The sequence below is a fragment of the Pleurodeles waltl genome, chromosome 6, assembly GCF_031143425.1.
Source record: "Pleurodeles waltl isolate 20211129_DDA chromosome 6, aPleWal1.hap1.20221129, whole genome shotgun sequence".
NCBI classification, from domain to species: Eukaryota; Metazoa; Chordata; class Amphibia; order Caudata; family Salamandridae; genus Pleurodeles; species Pleurodeles waltl.
Window position 1 is genome coordinate 123036965 of NC_090445.1, and position 15937 is coordinate 123052901.

The window sequence follows — 15937 nt, forward strand, 5'->3', positions numbered from 1 at the left end:
TGACGGAACTCATGGTCAGTGAGTACCTATGGTTGTGAACGCCACGTTGGTATGTTTGTGCGCAATCTACCCCACTGAAGACCAATCATGAGCGGACAGTGGTCCGACAGTGTCCTAGTCATATATTACACCTTCAGAACATCTTGTGCTAGGCGAGTTGGTCCGAGTATCAGATCTATTCTGGTGTGCAGTCTATGTATAGGAAAGTAAAAAGAGTACTCCCATTTTGGGGGGTATCTTAAGCTCCATATATCATGTTGCCCTCTATCAGACAACCATGAGCAAAGTCCTTGTGTGGTGATTCTGTTAGGTGCCCCGGATAGGGAAGGGTGGGATCTATTTGTGTCTACATCGCCATATGCAATCAGATGGAGGGGTCATGGAAGAGTGTGGGTGTAATGGAGGACAGAAATTCTCTATGTTTTGAATTGTGGGCATAAATACCAGCTAACGCTAGAGGCTCTCCATCAAGTGTACCTTCTGTTAGCGCATATCTGCCCTCCTTATCGACTGTGACGTGCTCTGCGATATAAGGAAGCCACCCATAACAAAACCCCTCTGGCAAATGTCAACAGTGTTGTCCGTAACCCTGCCCCCTCCATTTAGTTTTGAGTTTTTGTAGTTACCCTGCAGTGAGGTGTGTTTCTTGGATTATTGCTATTTGCACATTGTGGCATTTCAGATAGGAGTGTACCCGCTGGCTCTTAATCGATGTTGTCATGCCCCTCACATTCCACGTTAAGATGTTATATTGTGTGGCTCCCATGTGTCTGTGATCATGTTTTGTTCATTGTACGCTCATTACCCTGTCCTGTGTCTATTGTACTGTCATAACGCAGTGCCTTGAGTGTGACCCTGCCTACATCCCTGTGTCCTCCCCTGCCCGCATCATCCTATGTCTGCATCCAGGATCCCTTGTTAACATGAAAAACCCTTTCAACATCAACCATAGGTCTGTGGCCAACCCCCCTGTGAACATAACAAAAGTCAAACCCATTGGTGGGTTGTTCATCGTCCATTCGGAAAGTCTTGTTGGGGGCGTGCGTAGTCCGGAATTGTGTCCAGGGTCTCTCTGGCCCGTGTTCACAAGCTCTCCAAGTTCCCTCACCCCACGTCCCCAGCTTTCTTTGGAGTTTGCGGTCATTCAGCAATTATCAGGATCTGTTGTTCCAATTGTGTCGTTAATCAGTTTTCATAATTTTGAGGTCCCTCTAGTAGTCTAAGTGTACATGTGTGGTTGTTTAAGTACTTTGACTTGATTTGGATGGACCTCTCACTTTAGACTGATTGTCCTCTAGCTCTTAATCTTGTGCAAAATTGCCTCCCCATTGCGCAAGGAGTTGTCCACGAGTGATTACCCATTGTTACAGTCCATGAAGGCATTGTCGTGAGTCGTCTGCTGTGTGCGGGGTGACAGTGGGAGCCAGTTATTGTGCTGTTGGAGTGGCATTCCGAGGAGTCAGTGTCCGAAGTGTGAGCTTCACACAGAGCATCATACATATTGGACGTGTGCTGCGTGGCGTCGAGTAATGCTTGAGCTTGGCCTTCCGCCGCTTGAGCTTTAGTTGGGTGCATCCTGGTCCTCGATTTCCTTTTACGATGGGACTAGGCGGTCAGCAATCCCTCAGACAGCAGTTCCTCTTGAGACGGTTTCACTAGGCCCTGGGCATGCGGCCATGTCCAGGTATCTTCCTGAGTTGAGAAAATGTGTTTTCTCCTCGTCCACTACTCTCAGTCTGGCAGGGAACATCAGCACATACTTAATTTTGTGATCGCTTAGTGGTGGAATAACCCTGATGGATGAGTTTCTCTTCCATTGTACTTCCATTGTGTAATCAGGGTAGGCTGTGATGGTGGTGTTTTTGAACCTCCAGGGGCCCTTCGTCTGGAAGCTCTGAAGGATAAGGTCTCTGTCCCGAAAGTTGAGGAGCTGGGCTATGAGTGGCCTAGGTGGGGCACCGGGTGGAGGTCTTCAGCCATTGCTCTAGGAACAGTTTGGCGTTATGTTCTTCTGCGTGTTCCGGGAACCCTAGGAAGTGAACGTTGTTCCTGAGTTATCTCCCCTCTGTGTCCACGGCCCTGCACTGTAGGGATGTGACTTCCTCTTGCAGTTGTTTTACCTGAGTACGGAGTTCCTGTACTTCCTGTACCATTGGATGCATGGACGCCGAGGTTGACTCAGTGTCGTCTACTCTCGCTGATAGTTTTTGTTGGTTCACACTGTGACACAGTATCAATTTTGTTCTCTAAAGCAGTTTTAGTGTCCAACACAGGCTGCAGTAGCTTCTCGAAATGAGTAGAGTGGGCTTGGAGTGTTGTGTTCATTTGCCAGAGTATTGCGATGTCTTCCCCCATGGCTGTAAGCAATGTTGGTGTTGTCCCTTCCGAGGATAGAGATAACTTTGCTGCTTTGGGTTTCACCATTCTGTGGCCGAGCAATGCCAGTGTCTGATTATTCAGACCGCAAATTCCGGCCCCTCTAGCCTGAGCCACGCTGTTCTGTGTCTTTCGTCGCTGCTTGTGGCTGCCCGACGTCTTCCACGATAGGTCCTCCTGGCCCCAGAGCCTGTTGCGGGCTCCGACTCAGCAGCTGATGTGAATGTGTGGTGTGTTTTAGTTTTGCAGGTTGATGTTCTCTCCCTGTGTTTTCCCCAATTGCCCCTTACGGCGGTCTACACGGCCATGAGTTGGTGTCTCCTGTGGTTTTATTTCCCAGGTTGGGCTGTAAATATGTGGGGTGGTCCTGTGAGTATCTGTGTCATTGTTGGAGTTGCTGGGGCACGATGTGCCGTGTTGGCACTAGTTTATTGTGAGTTATCAGTGGTCCGCTGTTAGCGATCAGTGCATTGAGGGTAGTCGGTGTTAATGCGATCACGGGTCCCTCCGGTTAGGTGATCCAACCCTCGTGGCCAGTAGGATTAGTGGGTCGTGGCCTTCAGTTCGTCTCTGCTGCCCTGGGGGCCCAATCATAAAGCGTGCGTGCGATCCCGCATATGGGCCTCACCTCTGTTTTCTATTTGAAGCAGGGCCTCCAGTCAGGATCTCCAGCGTGGCTGCGGGTTTGCCTCTTTGGGTTTATTTTCTGCTCTCCATGCCTCCCCATGTGGCTCCGCACCTCGCCCGCTCCTCTGCTATGGCCGTGTCACCTGCAGCTGTGGGCCGCTTCGGCCCCTCCAGGTCTCTGTCACTGTGCGCCTCTCACCGGGTGGGTTTGGCTCCCTCTCTATTCCTCACGCAGGAGACCACAACTAGGCCCCACCGGTCCTTTCCTTGCTGTGGATGGCTGCCTTGTGTTGTGTTCGGGCCATGTTCGTGCTCTTCTGCACCTCTCACTGTTCCACCCCGTGTGGTCACCTTCGGCCAATGGTCCGTTAATTACGGACCTCAAGCGGTTACTTTTCTGGTCGGCTGGGGGCTCAGGTGGGGCTGCTACATCAGCATAGTAGACGGGCCTGGAGCGGAGCTGATTTTTAACCATCTGCTCCCGTCGCCATCTTTGCCCCCCCCCCATTGTATGAAAGTACCATCTTGCCTGGCATGTTACCCCCATTTTCACTGTATGTATGTTTGTTTTTGCCTATGTGTCACTGGGATCCTGCTAGGCAGGACCCCAGTGCTCATAATGTATGCCCTGTATGTGTTCCCTGTGTGGTGCTTAACTGTTTCACTGAGGCTCTGCTAACCAGAACCTCAGTGTTTATGCTCTCTCTACTTTTAAAATTGTCACTGCAGGCTAGTGACTAATTTTACCAATTCTCATTGGCACACTGGAACACCCTTATAATTCCCTTGTATATGGTACCTAGGTACCCAGGGTATTGGGGTTCCAGGAGATCCCTATGGGCTGCAGCATTTCTTTTGCCACCCATAGGGAGCTCAGACAATTCTTACACAGGACTGCCACTGCAGCCTGAGCCATTTTCACTGCACATAAGTAACTTATAAGTCACCTATATGTCTAACCCTCACTGGGTCTCTAGCACAGAACCTGGGTACTGCCAAACTACCTTTCTGCGGTTTCCACTGCAGCTACTGCTGCTGCCAACACCTCAGACAGGTTTCTGCCCCCCTGGGGCTCGGGCAGCCTGGTCCCAGGAAGGCAGAACAAAGGATTTCCTCTGAGAGAGGGTGATACACCCTCTCCCTTTGGAAATAGGTGTGAAGAGCTGGGGAGGAGTAGCCTCCCCCAGCCTCTGGACATGCTTTGATTGGCACAGATGGTGCCCATCTCTGCATAAGCCAGTCTACACCAGTTCAGGGATCCCCCAGCCCTGCTCTGGCACGAAACTGGACAAAGGTAAGGGGAGTGACCACTCCCCTGACCAGCACCTCCCAGGGGAGGTGCCCAGAGCTCCTCTAGTGTGTCCCAGACCTCTGCCATCTTGGATTCAGAGGTGTTGGGGCACAATGGACAGCTCTGAGTGGCCAGTGCCAGCAGGTGACGTCAGGGACCCCTCCTGATAGGTGCTTACCTCTCTCAGTAGCCAATCCTCCTTTCTGGGCTATTTAGGGTCTCTCCTCTGGGCTATTCCTCAGATAACGAATGCAAGAGCTCACCAGAGTTCCTCTGCACTTCCCTCTTCGACTTCTGCCAAGGATCGACCGCTGACTGCTCCAGGACGCCTGCAAAACCGCAACAAAGTAGCAAGACGACTACCAGCAACATTGTAGCACCTCATCCTGCCAGCTTTCTCGACTGTTTCCTGGTGGTGCATGCTCTGAGGGATGTCTGTCTTTACCCTGCACTGGAATCCAAGAAGAAATCTCCTGTGGGTCGACGGAATCTTCCCCCTGCCAACGCAGGCACCAAACTTCTGCATCACTGGTCCACTGGGTCCCCTCTCATACTGTCGAGCGTTATCCCTGGAACACAGGAGCTTGGACCAAGTGTCTCCCACAGTCCAGTGGCCCTTCTGTCCAAATTTGGTGGAGGTAAGTCTTTGCCTCCCCACGCCTGACAGTAATCCTGTGTACTGCGTGATCTGCAGCTGCTCCGGCTTCTGTGCACTTTTCCAAGGATTCCTTTGTGCACAGCCTAGCCTGGGTCCCCAGCACTCCGTCCTGCATTGCCCAGCTCGCTGAGTCGTGGGACCCTCCTTTGGGACTCTGAGTTGACCTCTGTCCTCAGATCTTCTAAGTGCCTGTTCTAGTATTTCTGCGGGTGCTGCCTGCTTCTGTGGGGGCTCTCTGAGTTGCTGAGCGCCCCCCATCTCCTCCTCCTCCAAGAGTCGACATCCTAGTCCTTCCTGGTCCCCAGCAGCACCCAAAATCCTTAGCAGCAACTCTTGCAGCTAGCAAGGCTTGTTTGTGGTATTTCTGCGTGAAAACACTTCTGCATCCTCCAGCACGCCGTGGGACATCTTCTGACCAAAGAAGAAGTTCCAGGCACTTTCCGTTGTTGCAGAATCTTTGGCTTCTTCCACCTGGAGGCAGCCCTTTTGCACCTTCATCCGGGGTTTAGTGGGCTCCTGCCCCCCTGGACACTTGCGTGACTCTTGGACTTGGTCCCCTTCCTCTACAGGTCCTCAGATTCAGGAATCCGTCTTCAGTGTTTTGCTGGTGGTTGTGGTTCTTGCAGAATCCCCTATCTTGACTATACTGTCTTTCTGGGGTAGTAGGGTAACTTTACTCCTACTTTTCAGGGTCTTGGGGTGGGGTATCTTGGACACCCTTACTGTTTTCTCACAGTCCCAGCGACCCTCTACAAACTACCATAGGCCTGGGGTCCATTCGTGATTCGCATTCCACTTTCGGAGTATATGGTTTGTGTTGCCCCAGGCCTATTTCTACCTATTGTGATTCTACATTGTTTGCACTACTTTTCTTACTGTTACTTACCTGATTTTGGTTTGAGTACATATAATTTGTGTATATTACTTACCTCCTAAGTGAGGGTATCCTCTGAGATACTTTTGGCATATTGTCACTAAAATAAAGTACCTTTATTTTTAGTAACTCTGAGTATTGTGTTTTCTTGTGATATAGTGCTATATGATATAAGTGGTATAGTGGGAGCTTTGCATGTCTCCTAGTTCAGCCTAAGCTGCTCTGCTATAGCTACCTCTATCAGCCTAAGCTGCTAGAACACCTCTATTGTACAAATAAGGGATAACTGGACCTGGCACAAGGTGTAAGTACCACAAGGTACCCACTATAAGCCAGGCCAGCCTCCTACACCCATTGACCTATTAAATAGACAAATTTACAACATAAACCAAATATCTTCTATACTTGTACAATACTCCGGAGACTTAGAGCACGCAGGGTCCGTATACCGGCAACCACGTGGGCAATTTTTTAGCACAAAGCACCACACATTTGTGAAGTTTGATGACTCTCATCTCTCTCGAACCTAACTAAAGAACTCACTACTTCTGCCAAGTGAAGTCGAGGATAAACTAAAACTACACAGTAATTTCTCACATTGCCATTGGTCAGAATATCGAATGTTCACCCTAGAACCAATAAATTCAAATTTCTAAATCAGTGATATAGTTAGACAGTCGTTCACACGTCGATGATTGGCTCCTCTTCTCTCGTTCCTATCACCAGTTTTCTTTGAGTAATTTCTGTTGCACTTCACATCTCTAGTCAGTACGGTCATTGCCATCTCCTGGGAACCTTTGCTTCTCACGCACCAAAATTACAATGTATCAACATCTAGTACAGGACATTTCAACAAGCAGTTCTCATGAGAAAGTTAGGACATGAGCTAGCTTAACATTGCAACATTACAACCGGTTTGGTCAACCTCATGTGAACAAGGAACAATGAACAGTGAACTTCTCTCCTTGCATCAGAAAACAATTTTGAACATTTATTTAATATCATGAAACTTAGCATGATTCTCTGTCAACTAGGCCCAAACTTCGAAATTAATCAATACTCTTATATATTCTAAGCAAATACATAACATTTATACATTATTATAATCCACTAATACATTTTATTCTACATGTGCCCATTATTTAAACTATAAGTATGAATTCTTTATTAATTGTCGTACACGTAATGGTGGCTAAGTGGGCACATTTTCAAAGACACACTGTTCTCACTATGTTAGCCTAATTCATGTAAAACCTTAACCATTAATCAATGTAAATGTATTAATAGTTAATTCATCTTTCACAGATCTCAACCACTGGGGACAAGTTTCAGAGAGTAACTTTGCCAAGGAGAAAGAAGATGTTCATAGGGCGGGGTACAGTAATAGGTGTCGGGCCTGTTCGCTAATCAGGAGACAATCCAAAGGTCTCTAACTGGGGTCAGCTACCAAGCAGTCATAATCAGTTCACTAAATTTCATCACTGTGAAGAGCAGATGCATTTGATAGTTTTTCTTTCACTTTCACAACCTTCTGTTTTGTGAAGGCAGTGAAGCCTAAAAACTTGCAAAGTTGTGTGTCACCAAAATGTACAACTTCACCCGCATAGTTCAAACATAAAGATATCCACATGCTATGATGGCTGCAGAATCCCTTGCAGATGCTGCTGTCCTGGGCCTACCTTACACTGTTGCTGCAATGGGAGTGTCTCTCATTATTTCAGGAGTCTTTCGGAGCGGGCAGGAAGCCGCCCACCTCACACACCACTCAGGCACCACCTTTTATTTCCAGGAAGAAACCAAATCTTGACTTTCACAATTTCCATTCAGACTGATTTTGCCTTTGGTTGCCATTAATTCTACGTGACAGTGTTCTGGTTTCCCTGCTTCCTTGTTCCTTCACCTTTTTTTGTGGAACTTCCTGAGCACTGAGCCCTGTTTGTGCAGTTCCTGGAGTCTGCCCACAGGCTTTCTCCCCATCCAGCCTGATGCCCTCAAGCCAAGCACTTCACCTCCTTCTTCCCCCACATTATTGTACCATGAATGCATGTGTCTGGAAATCCATCACTTATGTTTAGCTGTAAGTGATTTGGGCGGACTATCTCCGCTCCTCTGCTCATCCTGCAAGTAGCATTGTTCCTGGTAAACAGGTTTACGACTTCAATGGAGTCTCTCTCATCTATCTGAAAGAAATACAAAGTACTGCTGCATTCTACAGTTCAGTCCCTCACTCTGAAGAGTGCAGGAAATGTCACAAACAAACATAATACACTCACAGATGAATCCTACCCAAGAACACCGAATGCCAGTGCTCACACAGTGCTGCTTTCTATTGATTTCACCTCGTACCTCCTCCTTCCACCACCCCACACTTCCTGTTTATCTCACTCTTGCAGGATCATTTGATCATTTTCCTCATTCTTTCTCTCACTTTGCTCTGGGTCAAAGTCTAATGATGAAAATGAAGTGCAGGTACCAGAAAATGGGTGGGATTGCCACAACCTGAAACCACCTGCTCAGATTAAACACCCACACAGATAAGCGGATGAACAGTTGGGTATCACATGCTCACAATAGCACAAATTCAAACGATATCCAGTGCTACACAGAAGACAGAACATTGGACACACATTCACACAGCTGAGGAGCATCACATGGCTGTGTTTTTCTGTATGCACAATAAACAACAGATGTTTCACTACACGCAAATCTTCCAATAGCACTAGACTGACCACTCTAAACAGAAGCAACACAGCACAGATACACCATCTACAGCACTCGCCAACTTGAAACACTGTGTACTGGCATACAACAAACTCTACTAACAGCATACACCCAGTGCAGCCCCCATTAACTGGATGTAAATGCAGAAACAACTACCCTCAATCACCAGTAACACACATACATTTGAAGAGACACTGACACGCCTCATGACCCAGACAATGGGTAGACCTGGAATAGATCTCCAATTTTACTCACTAAACACCAAAATGTCACTGGTACCTGTTTGAAGCTGGTGCATCCAGTACTCCACAGGTAAATATATAGATAACCACACTCCTTCATTCGCCATGGGAATCAGACTTGGGTCTGGGGTGTAATCCTTTATTGGAAACTCACTAAGACTAACAGAAGCGCCGAGAAGCCATGCCAATGGCAGACTGCGTGATATACAAATACCAGTACCAACATGTGACTGATTCTGCCCAGCCCCATCTACCTTTCAGTAGCACCAGTCTGTTTGCAAATCCTAAGATTTCTTTATTGATTAGTTCGCCTGTTGACATGCTTTCCCGACCAAGCAAATAAGGTAAACAATATATAAAGGTAAACAATATATAAACAATCACAGCAGAAAATACATTCTCCCAGCCCAAAACACCCACTGGCAAACAGGGTGCATTAGCTGGAGTGGGAGCTGACCGCAGCCAGCCCCAGAACAGACCGGCAGAGGAAGATCAAAGACGCAGGTAAACACAGACAGGAAAACACGTGAGCAGGTGGGTAAACAAACACGGGCGAACACGCAGACATGCCCCGTCATGGCAGAGAGACAGATCACCTACAGAGGCGCACAACAAACAGAGGCACTAAGCTGCTGCCGTTCTCCGTCTTCAGCAGCCTGTCTGCGGCTGGGTCACCCTCAGAGGGCCACAGATGCCAACTTTTCAAAGCTGCCACGAGACCCACTTTAGATCTAAAACTCTGGCCAGGCCTTCATTTTCTACTGGCAGTGCTTGGCCCTATGTCTCCTGTAAACACTCATTTTATTTCTGTAATCATTGTTTTCACCGCCTATGAGAGGCACATCCGCACAGGCTTACCTGAGTGCGCCAGCCATGCGGAGTCACTCCTCTGACATTTTGAGATAGTGCTTACACCACCCTTAGTCCGCTTTAAAGCGCTGATGAGGAACACAAGGGGAGGGGGCGCTATACGATGTTATCGGCGTCTGTAAAGCACACTTGTTTGATCTGTTTATTCAGTTGAGCACTTTTGCCATGAGGGAGGCAGATGTGAGATTTTGGAGCAGGTGTGCGTATTTTCGTGGTTTAGTGCTATTTATTTTGCTCTCTTCTTTAACTAGTTCTTTTTTTCCCGGTGATCCACTTTTTTGTCTTTTTTTTTTCTCGCTCTGGCTTCCACTGCCCAGCACCTTCTCCCATCTAACCCCTATTTGTCTCTTTTTCTTCGTCCCTACTTTTTGGTGGAGGACACGTTTCAACTGTTAGGAGAGGCATATGCGAAGGAGATGGAAGCCGAAGGAAAGAATGATGCTGTGGGGGAGTGGACAACGGACCACGATGCTGTGCCTTGCTACTTACTCATAAATATTAAACTAAAATATAGGATCACTCAGTAACCCAAAAGGAACCGGGTATAATATTTAAGAAAAGCAGTCTTCCATGTGGGAAGGATATAATATTTGTAAATTGCCGTGTGGCACCTGCAGTTGAGGTCCTGTGTGCTGAACTTGAATCTCAATTTTTGACATTTTCACTTAGGAGTTGTGGCTTGTGATACTCTCACATACAGACCACCTTTGGCAGGTTATGAACTGTGGCTCTATTAAAAGAAAGTCCTGATGATGACAGCATCTAACTACCACCGCATGAGGTTGAAACATCAAGAGGCTTATTAAACAGACTAGGCAGCCTTCATTATGATTTAGTTTTTGTTATAAATTTCTTATTTGTGTTTTTTTAGTTGTACATATAATTATATATTCCTTGTTGATAGCATTGCATGTCATTCAATTCACAAAACTTAAGTGTAAATATTTATTTCTACACGTAATGAATAAACAAATAATAAACACACAAGACCTCCTATTTTTTTGTTTGTTTGCTATACAGTGTCTTGTCTGACAGCTAAAAGTTACCACAAATTTACCATAAGGTCGGTATTATTTTTAAAAGCCTACTTGTACACAACCTACACAGCCACAATGCATTTAAAAGCACTAGTAGGGACCAAAATAGGAACCAACAGAACATGAGAGAAAAGAAAGCCAGTGGTGAGAAAAAAAGCTCAAGTGGGACAGAGCAAAAGGGATAATGGTGAGGGATTATTCAGGGAGGGAAAAAAGAAAATGAGTGAAACAGAAAAAAAAATTGATTAACAGTGAGGGACACCCTTTTACAAACCGAGAGTTGGTAGATGTACCAATAACCACATGTTCGTGCACCCAACGTGCCCTGCTGCCAGGCGCTTTTCTAGGTCTTGTTGGTTGCAGTGAGCACAGGAATATCAAAGGCGATACTGCCCACTGCCCCAGCAGATCGGCACCGCGGTTACTACTGTTTGGAAAGTTTAGCCAAGACTCACATTGCTTGACTGTCCACTGGTTAGCGGCGGACGCGGATGTGGTGTCAAGTGGCGTGAATGTGGGCTTAAGATGCAGTGTAAAGCATGAGTTATCACACTTAATAAAAGTTAATGTACAGGGATATTTTGAAGAAACCCATCTCTAAGGTACAGCAAGGGAACGGTAAAATCAAAAAACACTTGCAAAAACAGAAGTTGCTAGCAGTTTGGGTTCCAGAGCTAAGACCCAAAAACGTTTTGTGCAATACAGTGTACCTTAAAACAAAATGTCGCCATTCCCCTGTCCTTTCCATGCCGGGGGACCCTGGGTGGTCACATCGGAGAAGCCATTGGGCTCCAGGCCTTCAGCGAATCACAGCTTCAGTACTGAAACTTGCAGGCACTGCATAGGCACGATGTATTCAGGTGCCAGGTAAATGCAGCCCAACAGAACTTTGAAGTCTACCAGGGATTTCCAGACAACTCAGTCTGTTTTGCTGCTGCTAAAGCATTCTATTGCCCCGGCAATCAAATAAACTGAAATAACCAGAGTTTCTTTGATGAACGAAGACTTTGTACTTAAACATTTTCAGCAATCACTGGAGCCTCATATTTCTTGGTTGTTTTCCATCTAAAGCTTGCAAGAGGGCACACCTGGTATCTTGTAGTGCAGTCTTGGGTTACTGGTCGGTCTCCTATCCGGTGTCCGAAGAGTATTCAAATGAGCCTGGTATATTAATGGTTAAAAATGTGTTTCCGGTACCCCTGGAAGCCTCTGTGTTAGAGCTAGGATCATTGTAGGGGCAGAGAGGGGGACTTCAAATGATTACTTCTCAGAATCTGCATATCCTGGTAGAAAGGTTTTTCTCATCTGCAGTTTTTGGCCACAACTGTTCTTTGGTAAGGTTTTTGGCTAGAGTTTTTGGTAAGGTGCTGGCTTGAGGTGGGTGGTAATCTCCGCTCCCCCAGCGAGGTCTCAGAGTTTTGCCCACTCTCCGCTCTTCTTTGGGCACGGAGTTTGTCAAAAACTCTGCCAACCTCCTTGTCGTGAGTTTTTCTCACGCGCAGCTCGGAAACTTTAAGTCAGTGAGCATGAATGAGAAAAAATTAGTGCTAGACCGCCTTCCAGTGAGATTTCTCAACGGGGACGGTCGCAGCAAGTTGCTACCGCTCGCATTGAGAAAGTTGCCGCTCACGTGGTGAAGTTACAACTCGGGAAGAAAATTCACTCAAGCGGCAGAAAAAAGCAGCGCCCTCAGGCGTGCCGCATGGTGAAGTTTGCTCTGATTTTACAGGGCAGGAGAAGCTTTGCGGTAAAAATCAGTGCGCGCAGCGTGCCGACCAGAATTCCGCCGCTCGCGGAACTCTGCAGAACCTTGTGGAGTTTTTAAGTAACTCCACGGAATTCTGCAGATTAAAACCACAAGTTCAGCCCACCCATAGTGCTGGCAGATGTCAAGTTTACAGTATGGGTCCAGTTTGTGCGCTACCAGCTTCTGAACCTCCAGACCAAAGTAGGCAAACATCATGAGAGGCCATAGGTTTCTTCGGACACTGTCACAGCACACACAAGGGGTGATTTATTGAACCCAGGTGGGGTGTCAGCTGTGATGCAGGGGATTACTGAAGTGGTGGGAGGTGTAAGATATTTTATGGTGCAGGAGCGTATAATCACCAGAGCGACTACTCAGGTCTGCTCACTTGAAAATTGTCGTTACTCTTCCTCTATGACTCTCCTGGACTTCCCAGCTGAAAGTGCATTTGAACATTAACAGCAGGTCAATTATCAAAGAGGTAAACAATAAATGTTGCCAGACCTCAGAAAAATGGTCACTATTAACAATGGGCTATCACTTGACAGCTAAGCAAAACTCCTGTGGACTGAATTTTCCACTGTTGGAGCCATGGGTCTTCTGTGGCTACCACCTGGTTTAGCTCAGTTGCCTGGACCCTGCAATCTCTGCTAGCATTAGCCTCTCCATAGCCTTTTTTAAAATTTAGATATTCAGCATGCAGCTTTGAAGAGGAACTCTCCTGTTCCTGGGTATGTTTCCTTTTCTAGCAAACAGCAACACCTCCAGGGGTTTCTTGAACCCAGAGTAGGCTGATCTCAGTTCTTTGTCTTTCCTGCACAGCCAAGGTCTTATTTTCTAGGGAGAGGCCCTCCTGAAGATCCAACAGCAGGAGCCTTTCTCTAGAAGGAATCCGACTCTCCCTTGCAGGCAGATGCAGCTCTTCCAGGTACAACTCCTTATTCCCCCGCAGCTGCACTGATGACACCACTCAACCTTTATTCTGAGTTGGGACGCAGTCCAGCAATCCCCTTTTCCAGCAGGAAGTTCCTCCTTTATCCTGGCAGTCTAGACCACTATGTGGGGCTCTTGCCAGGGTTGTTCCTCTTGATAAGGCAGCCAGCAATCAGATATTTTGGCTTTAGAGTTTAAGTATTTTCCACCCAAACAGTGGTGTGTGTCCTTGAACTGGTCTATGGGTATCCTAGTACACTGACCTTGGTTTGTACCCAGTATTTATCCTACTTTTGCAGACAGTAATGTGGATTACAGAGATCCATCTCTGAAGCTTGGGTCAGGCAGTTCCTGACATTTTATTAGAACCAGTCTTGTTGCACGAATGACTTTGTCGCATTAATTTCAGCAGGAAGAAGAGGTGTAGCTGGGCGTTCCCTGTCAGAGAAACACAAAACAAAAACACTAAAGAGGGAGAGACCTTCCCAATCAGTTGCTACACAACACTGTTTGCAGTAACATCTCTGGGTATGAATGAAGCAGGAAGTAACCAAGGGCTTTCTCTGTGCTTCAAATGGGCATATGTCCTCTTCCTTCTTTTCAGGGAAGCTGGGTTCACTTCAAAGGACTTTAAAAATGTTCTGAAATCTGCGTCCTTGTTTGCAGGCTCGATCCATCCTCCATCCTCCATCTTCTTCACATCCTCGTACAAGGGATCCCAAATGGATTCATATCTGCATACATGTACATGCGCATCAAAATCCACTCATACAACATCTTTAGTAAACAAACTATCTCCACACATGTTCCTGCAAGCTACAAAAAGCCCTTTACCCTAATTGTCCACAGGAAATTGACCTTTTGTGCTGCAGTTTACAATTTGATCTAAACAGAGCCTAAGGCAGGTACAGCTCATTAAGAAGGGGAAGGGGTGCTGCACAGCAGGGACCCACAGATCAGGGTTTTCAAACCAACAAATCAGGTATATTTAAGGATTAGAACCCATTTTTCTACGAGTCTGTGAAGCTGTTCCAGTGGCCTCTAGGCCTTCCTCATCTTGCTTGTCCCATAGTATTAAAGACTCCTGTTACCAAGGGATACAGCTCCTGCTATGAATTCTATATACCAGGACAAGGAACGCTACAAGAGAATGTTGGAAATATTTGAAAGCATTATGCATAAAACATTGCATTTAAACCCCATAAATCTTCATTCTGAGGTAGGAATCCAGATTAGCACAATCACAGTGGAATACTGAGTCCCCCACACCCTGCAGCTCACCTATACACGCTGACCACAGTTCTCAGCCTCCACACTGCGTCCTCTCCAAATATTCCCACGCCTTCAAACATCTCCCAAATCCGCAGATATCTTCCAAACATTCAATAAAACCTGAACTCAAAGGTCATCCAAGACAATATACCATCTCAATATCCCTAAAGGCTTCAATAGAACGTGCCCTCAGATCTCAAACAAACAACATACTGCACCAACTGCACCCATCCCAGTTACAATCATAACATGACCTGAACTAAAATCCCAGCCCTAGCTCCCTAAACAAGTCTTTCAACTAGCAGTGCAACCGGACCTCACATCTCACCACAGACACTAAATTTCCCTTAACCATGCCACAGTGTACATGACCTCCAGTGAGATATGAGCCCTGATAGAGCGGTCCGTACTAGCAATTTTTACCTGTATTCGGACGCTCTTTAGGCCGATGAATCTTTTGACTAAGTGGGACTCTCCGTACTCTTAATCGGTCACCTTAATCAAATCAATAATCAATATCGAACATAAGCAATACCTTGATCAACATAACACTTAACAATTAATCCAGAATACATTTCGGCGAACCCTGACCTTTCAGTCAGGAATAACCACACCAGTTTATTGCAAAGTTAGTGAATTTATTTCCCTATATTAACAAAGCTAGCACAATATAAATGTGTCTCAACACCAAATGATAAACGTAAATGAACATTAATAGCTGTCCATAGCGGCGAAACAAGTGCAATCTATTCAGCATTTGAATCACAAGGCACTCGATAATAGCGATGCAAATCACTAATACTATAATCTGTAATGAACTAATTGCATACATTGGTCAGCATAGCAAGTTCTCAAATTGCATCGTGCGACAAAAGGAATCCTCATCTAACCTCAAATTAGCATCGGCATGTGGGTCTTCATGCAAAACAATTTAGCAACATTAATTTAGTAAAACTCCTAGCTAGGGATCTTGTCAAAAATCAGCAGTTGGTTACCTAAAAGAAACACAATGCAATTGTACAATTTCCTTTCATATTTACCAATTACGATCAGCACACAAGGAAGTCTTCGTCTCACAGGTACCGTTTCTCGATCAGCATGGGTACCGTTTCGATCGGCATGGGACGGGGCAAAGGGGCAGGGGTGGACGGGGCAATTGCCTCATGGCGACAAGGTAAAACTATTACTTCATGCAAAGGGACAAATCAAAGTTAAAGTCTCTAGGGCCAGAATCATTTAAAGTCTCTTTCTCTCGATTAGAGAAAGCATCAAAGTCTCTCAAAATGGCG